The sequence below is a fragment of the Sinocyclocheilus anshuiensis genome, unplaced genomic scaffold (assembly GCF_001515605.1).
Source record: "Sinocyclocheilus anshuiensis isolate Anshui unplaced genomic scaffold, SAMN03320099.WGS_v1.1 scaffold1225, whole genome shotgun sequence".
Classification (NCBI taxonomy): Eukaryota; Metazoa; Chordata; class Actinopteri; order Cypriniformes; family Cyprinidae; genus Sinocyclocheilus; species Sinocyclocheilus anshuiensis.
This window is the reverse complement of record NW_015552623.1, coordinates 151888-160636: the sequence shown is the minus strand read 5'-3', so window position 1 is coordinate 160636 and position 8749 is coordinate 151888. Positions and strand designations below refer to the sequence as shown.

General features: G+C 34.1%; 1 protein-coding gene and 1 non-coding gene across 2 annotated transcripts in view; both read left to right on the top strand.

Moving 5' to 3' along the window:
- The first annotated feature begins 8104 nt into the window (after window positions 1-8104).
- Window positions 8105-8749, top strand: part of LOC107666303 (flavin-containing monooxygenase FMO GS-OX-like 4) — a 13448-nt gene continuing 12803 nt past the window's right edge. The window contains exon 1 of the mRNA XM_016457544.1: window positions 8105-8175. The gene's annotated coding sequence lies outside the window, so the exon portion shown is untranslated. The remainder of the gene's footprint in view (window positions 8176-8749) is intronic.
- On the top strand, window positions 8453-8534 carry trnas-uga (transfer RNA serine (anticodon UGA)). The gene has a single exon. It is a non-coding gene; the product is annotated as a tRNA-Ser (tRNA).

The window sequence follows — 8749 nt, the reverse complement described above, 5'->3', positions numbered from 1 at the left end:
TTTGAGTTTATAAAGGGTCGTGTGATGCATGGTCAGTGAGGCAGGGCATAAGAAGGTGTGTATCACTTTTTATCACTTTCACAAATATAATTGTACATAGCTTATTACAAAACCGGTTTTGTGAATCAGTAACTGTTCGTGATAGGACCTGGGTGTGTCCCCCCATTCTCTTAGGTCTTATGGGCAGACTCATACATTACATAGACCTTTGAAGTGACCTCTTAAATCAGGAATCCCCACATGGTTTATCATCATTTTTTTACAATTATTATTATTTTTTGACTAGTCTGAATAGTATCAGGAATTCCCTGTTGACGTAAGCTTAAAATCCAAATCTAAAATATTGAAAATTTAGGACAAAAAGTTGAAAATATATATTTTTTATAGAATTAGCAGTCCAAAAGTTCAATGAATTCTTATGTTTCAAAGGAGGCCAGATCAGTCAGAATCTAGATCAAGATTTTTACTATCTTGTAAAAATAATATAAAATAAATGCATACACAAGTTTAGTTTTTCATTAATGTATGACAATAAACTGTGTGCCTGAATATTCATTTGCAAAATGACTAAAGTGATATTTAAATTCAAATTAAGATATTTAAGTTTTCCATTTACAGAAGCAAGTTAATAACATACAAAAGCGTAATTTTTCGCTGAAATCATGATTCTTGTTAGGAAAATGAATCAGTGCTTACAACTATTACTTCTGATGCAAAATTAGTTTTTGTCTTGTGACCAGAACTGATGGAAATCACTCCTATTCCACCCTGTTTTCTGATAACGCATGTATGTTTATGATGCCTGTAAAAAGAGGCTCCCTGTGAATGATGTTCCAAATCAGGTCCAGCCCAGCAGAGTGAACCACTAAAGCTAGATGAGTAGAGGTCAACCCCCTCTTAACTTATTCTAAAGTATTTGACTCAAGCTAAACTTACAATAAAGAAGATCATTTCAAACCTTTTTTTCCTTCACATACTTCAGTGGATCATTCGAATATAAGATACATAAGAACAGTATACTTTGATTAGTACGCCATTAACACACATCATGTTATATAATGTTTAACAGATTTGAATGTGCATACTGATCTGTTAAGCATTTTATTATGTTTGTTAATGACTTTACTGTAAAGTGTTATGAATCATCTGAATACATGATGTAGCCTCCCAATGGAAATGAGCTGTTTTGTCATTTGTTAATGAAAACTGGAGATCTTGAACTGTTTTTTTTTTTTTGCTGTTAAATATAGAACTGTTTGCTTAAAGACACTTTAATTAATAAGGGGATTTGGCTTAAGGAAGTTTCGCTCAAGTTTCAAAATGTGAAATGTTATTTTGCAACTGAAACCTTAGCATCTGTTTGCTTAGCTGATGCATAATTTTGAACGTAAAAGTGTTGGAAGTTAATGGTATTACAGTCATACAAGGAAGGCACACAGCTGGGAAAAAATTAACAAATGTATTGTACCTGTATTCATGTATGGACATGACCAGTGAGTGTGGTTCAGTTTATATGAAGGTTGGGTAACACTTTACAATAAGTTTAGGCTTAACCTTATCATGAAATATTAACTATTTTTACAGCTTTTATGAATATATGGTAATGTTCATTTTTAGATATACTGTTGTTAATTGTTAATTACTGTAAGGAGTGTTCCTTGTACAAAATTTAAATGTTAAAAATGTAATTTAATATACACTATCATTCAGAGGTTTAAAGGATGCAAAACCAAATTTAAAAAATAAAGAAATAATACTCTTTATACAGCAAGGATGCATTAAATGATCAAAAGTTACAGTGCAGACATTTGTTTCAAACGATTTCTATTGAAAATAAATGCTGTTCTTTTAAACTTTCTTTTTCTTAGAATCCAGTAAAATATGTATAACAGTTTCCACTATACATATTAAACATATTAAATATATTAAGCAGCACAACTGTTTTCAACACTGATAATAAGAAATGTTTCTTGAGCACCAGATCAACATGTGTGACCCTGGACCACAAAACCAGTCTTAAGTCGCTTGGGTATATTTTTAGCAATAGCCAAAATTATCGATTTTTCTTTTATGCCAAAAATCATTAGGATATTAAGTAAAGATCATGTTCCATGAAGATATTTTGTAAATTTCCTACCGTAAATATATTAAAACCTAATTTTTGATTAGTAATATGCATTGCTAAGAACTTCATTTGGACAACTTTAAAGGCGATTTTCTCAATATTTAGATTTTTTTGCACCCTCAGATTCCAGATTTTCAAATAGTTGTATCTCGGCCAAATATTGTCCTATCCAACAGCAATCATGCATCAATGGAAAGCTTATTTATTCAGCTTTCAGATGATGTATAAATCTCAATTTCAAAAAATTGACCCTTATGACTGGTTTTGTGGTCCAGGGTCGACTTCTGAAGAATCATGTGACACAGAAGACTGTTATGGCTGAACATTTACAGGAATAAATTACATTTTAAAATATATTAAAATAGAAAACAGTTATTTTCAAAAAAAATTCACAATATTACTGTTTTACTGTATTAACTTTTGTATGTAAAAATTAACATTAAAAAGATATACCGCCAATCCAAACTGTATGCTAATTGTCAATCATCTTTGACGATAGTGGTCCTGACAGAAATGCTTATATTTTTCATTAGCAATTGCATTACGTATGTTAACTTATAGGTCTTTTCTCTAACAAATAGAATTTTTTATCTATTCTTGTATGTAGAGAGTTTTTTTATTTTCATTGCCTAAAACATGTTGCTAAATCCCAGGAAACCACACTGATAAGATAGTTTAAACCTTTGTCCCATGGTATATTATGGTAGATTACAGTCCTCTGAGTCATGACTGTACCAAAACCTCCTCACTGTTGCTATTGATAAATCGCATTATTTAATAGTCACCTTTACACACCATCACTATGTTCACATAGTGAGTCAAATAAACAAACATAATGTACAGACTCCTTTAATTAATCACTTACTTAAATCTGTCTTCCCATGCAGATCCTGCCGTTCTTTGTATGCTATTCTCTGTTCGTTCTGCAAAAATAAGAATAATCACATGAAATAATGTTTATATTGTCATATAGCTAAGAAATTCTCTGCAAAACTGCCTCCCACACTTTGTTACTCGTGTGTTTTTCCATCTGTGTATAATCTCAATAATAATCTCACATCAAACAACATTTGATTGTTTTTGTTTTTATTTTTATTTTATACAAAAAAGTAGGCGTTAAATAATTGCTTGTCTTTTTTTTTTTCCATAGAAATGGTTTCCTCTAATATAGACATAATTATAAACATTAGATAATAAATGCCAATATCATATGGCTTGTACTAGGATGTCTAAAGCATATCCTCCATTTTCTCAAATTCAAATGAATTTTGGCCCACTCATCTTCACAGCATTGCTTCTGTTCATTAATTCATATATTCACATTTCTCAGGATCCTGTCACGTCTCAACTGTACTTGGCAACTGTATCAAATGTTGATCTTTTTCTGTTTATTCAGTATCACTGTGGAATGATGGATTTTGCTATTGTTGAAAACAGCCTTATAAACCAGATGTATAATCGGCTACGTTTGCTTCGTTGAGTTCGTTTAGGGTGTCTGGTTCTCCTGACACAGCCTTAAGACACACCTACGTACTTTAGACCAGAAGTCTGCATATAATTCTGTTTTTAGAGTATATTATTACTTTCTTAATACTGTAAACCTATAGAAGGAAAAATGAGAACACGTGTTATATGTTATCTGGGACAAGAAATGAAGAATTTAGAATTAGTCAAGAACACCCTTTTGATTACAATGAAGATAATTCAATCTGATGATCTGCTGAAAATAACATTAAAATAGGATTGAATTGCTTATTAATGCTGATAGTCGACAGATTTTTATCTACTACAAATACACAGGTAGAGGAAAAAAACATACTAATAGAATAAAATAGAACAGAATTGATAGATTATAGAATAGATCATAGAATGTAGAATAGAATTCATTACTGCACAGTATAGCTTGTGGGACAGTTACAACTACAATATTGCACGGTAACTCTTTATTTGAAGGTGTCCTTGTTACACGTTACATGTACTTACTATTGTAATAACAATAAATTATGCATAATTATATGCAAGTAATCCTAATCCTAACCATATAGTAGGTGTATGTAGTTAATTAATATTACTCGGTACTTAAATGTATAATTACACTGTAACAAGGACACCTTAAAATAAATATTACACTCTTAAAAATAAAGGTTCTTTATTTGCATTGATGTTTTTCACAAAAGTTTCTTTATAATGTAAAAATGTTCTTAAAAGATTAAAGAACTGCTCCCAGAAATGTTCTTCTTTATTTTTAAGAGTGTAAGTGTAAGACTATACAATATACAATACAGTACAGGGTAGAGTACAGTTCCAAACCTTATACAGTGCAGTATACAAACAGTACATAAACTGTGATATAGACAGATTGTAGATAGTAGAGGAGGTAATTGAAGGTAAAGAATGATAGATTAAGATACTTAATGTGACAGGGTGTTACGTAAACATGGATTATACAGTGTGGTTACTATTAGAAGTGTTTGTTGGAAAACTTGACAGCTGTTGGAAAGATGTTGTTCTTAACCGTGATGTTTTGGCTGGTCTCAGGCATCTAATCTTCTTATACCCTGTGATGGTGTGATGGATGTACAGGGATTTCATGAGTACCTGTGATCTTTGAGGCTCTGGTGAAAAGTGTTCAGGTTTTGCTTCATTAGGGTATACTTTCTATAATGGCTTTGAAATAACAGACTAGTGGCAGTTGTCTGACGAAGAGCAGTCTCTGATATGCTTTTCTATGCTGCAGATGTTGGTTTCCATGATTTAATTGAGTCTGTCATGGAAATTTGTTGTTTGTTGATGGCTGTTGTCATGTAAATGTCTAAAGTCCACCACAAGCGTTTTATTTTGTTGATTGGTTGATTGATTTTTACATGTTTTTCATTGAAACTTATCACTGAAATGCCAGGTACTAGTTCGGTCCACATCAACATGATATTGTGTCTCACAATTTCTGGAAATAATAAATCATTTTATAGGGTCTCAAGTAAAAAAATAAAACACTTATCTTTTCATAACACACACAAAAAGATCCTTTAAATAAGCATCTTTAACTAAAATGACCACCATGAAACTGAAATGATTGAAAATTGTCTGTTCAAACAGTTGTCTTTCAAACAATATGTGGTATATTGAGAGTGTTAAAGATATGTCATTTACAGAAACATCAGATTTTTAGATTCTATGGGTAGTCTGTGTAAAAAGTTGTAAACTTTTAATTGGCATTGCGTGTGGATATGACAATTGTGGTTGCCAGCGACAAAACTAAACAATGTGGGTAGAGTGCATTGATCTTTGTACAAAGACGTCCACTTGACTGAGCCGTTGCATGATACTGTGGGTGCGGTTTTGATTTGGTCTGCCCTGTTGTAAGGCCGTTTTGACTTTCTAGAATAGTTTTGTCATGATTAATGTGGCATATTGCTGGTGACCAGGTATTATTGGTCCATCCTGGTCAAATGCTGACTCACTTTCATCTACATTGTTTGATTCTAGCTACTGTGCAATAACATAGAGAGACATCTACATATTTTAATTGTTTTGGTCTTGATTGATAAATTGTGTAGAAGAAAGCATAAATCTTTTTATGTAAAAAGCAGAGATTCCCTTATTATATGAAACACTTACTGTATAAAACACCTTAATTGTGGAAGGGAATAGAAAAGCTGATTCAAAGAATAGATAAGTGCTGATTCAAAGTCATCAGTTCAAAGACACCTACATGACTCTTTAGTAACAAACATGACTATTTGTGCTGTAAGTTGCCAGTATTTGTTATGTGAGAACGACAATGGTTGCACTCCAAGGATTCCAAACAGATTATATTGATCATAGGGCATAACCTCAAATGTGACTTTATTTCGAATATATAGCTAGTAAAGTTGTCAGTAAAGTTGAAGATACAGCGCATCTGGAAAGTATTCACAGCGCTTCATTTTTTCCACATTTTGTTATGTTGCAGCCTTATTCCAAAATGGATTAAAGTCATTATTTTCCTAAAAATTCTACAAACAATACCCCATAATGACAATGTGAAAGACGTCTGTTGATATCTTTGCAAATTTATTTTTAAAAAAAAGAGAGAGAAAAAAAAAAAAAATCACATGTACATAAGTATTCACAGCCTTTGCTCATACTTTGTTGAAGCACCTTTGGCACCAATTACAGCCTCAAATCTTTTTGGGTATGATGCGACAAGCTTTGATCATCATCATTTGGCAATTATCTGCCATTCTTCTCCTCGCCTTCTCGCCTCTTCACCTCTCAAGCTCTGTCAGGTTGGATGGGGGCCGATGCACATTTTCAGGTTTCTCCAGAAATATTTGATTGGGATCAAGCTCAGGCTGTGGCTGGGCCACTCAAGGACATTCACAGAGTTGTCTATAAGCCACTCTTGCTGTGTGCTTAGGGTCATTGTCCTGTTGGAAGGTGAACCTTCTGCCCAGTCTGAGGTTCTGAATGCTCTGGACTGGGTTTTCATTAAGGCTATCTGAACATTTTGGTGCACTGAGCTTTTCTTCTACTCTGACAAGTCCCTCAGTCCCTGCCTCTGAAAAACAGCCCCACAGCATGAGGCTGCTACCAGCACACTTTACTTTTGGGATGGTACTCTGCAGGTGATGAGCAGAGCTGGATTCCTTCAAGCAAGATGCATAGAATTGAGACCATTATCAGACCAGTCGTCATGTGACACACAAACACAGCAGCACTTATATGTTTTATTTATTTTTTCCTTTTTATTCGAAACATCCCCAAACGCATTAACTATTTCATTAAATATCTTGATTCTCACCTTTATAAATTATGTTAATCTATGTTGGTCAAAGTAACCTAATAATGTAATATATTAACTATGCATAAAAACCTGTTTGTTTACTTAACTAACAGATACGGGTGTCATGCCATAACATATTTTTAATACGACTGAGTTTATATTTAATGTGAATTTAACATTGAAAGTTGATGTGAATAAAAACATTGCAAGTTAGGCTACTAATCATAACACTTTCATTGTACATTTTCACTGACAGTCTAATTCAAGCACTCTCAAACACTCCCATTAAAATCACTGAAGCTGTTTACACTATTAGATTAATATTTTACAGATTAGTACAAACATTTGCACTTTGTTGTTTCTGACGCCGTTTTTTTCAACCGGTTTATTGAATCGAACTGTCCGAAAGAACCGGTTCGCGGAAAAGAACCGAACTTCCCATCAGTAGTATTCAGTGAGCGAGCGAGTGAAGAAAACGCGGCATTTTAGCGATGACTCATCTGAACACCTCTGATTGGTCGTTGCATTCATAAGCTCAACAGCATCTTGTGTGATTGGTTATAATGCGCAGCGCTGTAAAAACGCGTCTGTCTCTGGCTCAGCGCCAGCGAACGCAGTTTGAATCTAGCAGCTGAAGATATGACGCACTGAACGTTCTAATCACGCCGGTGTGATTGTATTAAATATAGAAAATATTAATCGGCTATTTTTTGTCTTTTGGAAGCTGCATTCAAAATCCACTTGGCTAAAAAATCCGAGGGGGCACGTGCCCCCTCACTTTGAATGGGCATGACGCCTCTGAGTATAAGGGTAACTCTATACTATTCTCAAGAAAAAATGAAGGTGCCAAATGGGTTTTACTAGTCGACGCATTCAACGGTGAGGTGGATAAAGGCGAGACGTCTCCTGGTTTTGAAAACAACAATCCGAATAAAATGGATCTGTTTGGGTTCAGTGAACCCCTGGACTCTCGAAGTTTCCATGACGTGCGCTCGTAATTTGTTAGACGTGTAGTCTGGAAAATCTTCATTGTTTGTAAGAAACTGTTCAATCAAATCATTGAGTAGTTTATTATAGTTTGTTAGTTTATGCGTACTATCATAAGTTATACTGAAACAAACCGGTTTATTAATTAATTACAACCAAAAAAAATAGAATGGGGGGAGGGCATCTCGCAACCAAATCCATCATGTGACGTTCTGTTTGGTAAAACGAGAAAGTAGGCCAGTGCCTGTTTGCTGGAGGTCCGCGGAAGCTGCATTTGTCCTCTCAGCATCCATTAACGGTACGATTTATACCTTAATTAAGCTCAAATGTAAATAATTATTATCAAGATCAATGTGGAAATTAGTTCATTGTCAAAATAAAATAGCATAGGCCCAAACAGTAACATTGGCGTGCATTTTAGTTAGTAAAAGCAAGATGGTGTTTTTTTTTGTTTGTTTTTTTTGCGCGGAGCGTTTTCAATTGAATAAAGTTACTTTATTCAAGTGGTTGTTGTGAGTAATTGTTGTTCCGGTACTTTAGTAACAAAGGAGGAAGTTAAAACAAGTAGTTCCGGCGCTGCGATGGCCGAGTGGTTAAGGCGTTGGACTTGAAATCCAATGGGGTCTCCCCGCGCAGGTTCGACCCCTGCTTGCAGCGAGAATTTATCCTTTTGAGGAAGTTAAAACTGCACGATTGAAGTCATATGTCAGAAAAGTGCGCGAGGAATGTTGGTATATTTTATTTAGTCATTTAGCAGACGCTTTTATCCAAAGCGACTTACAAATGAGGACAATAAAAGCAGTCAAAACTAACAAAAGAGCAACAATATATGTGCAAATGACAAGTCTCGGTTAGCCTAACACAGTACACGT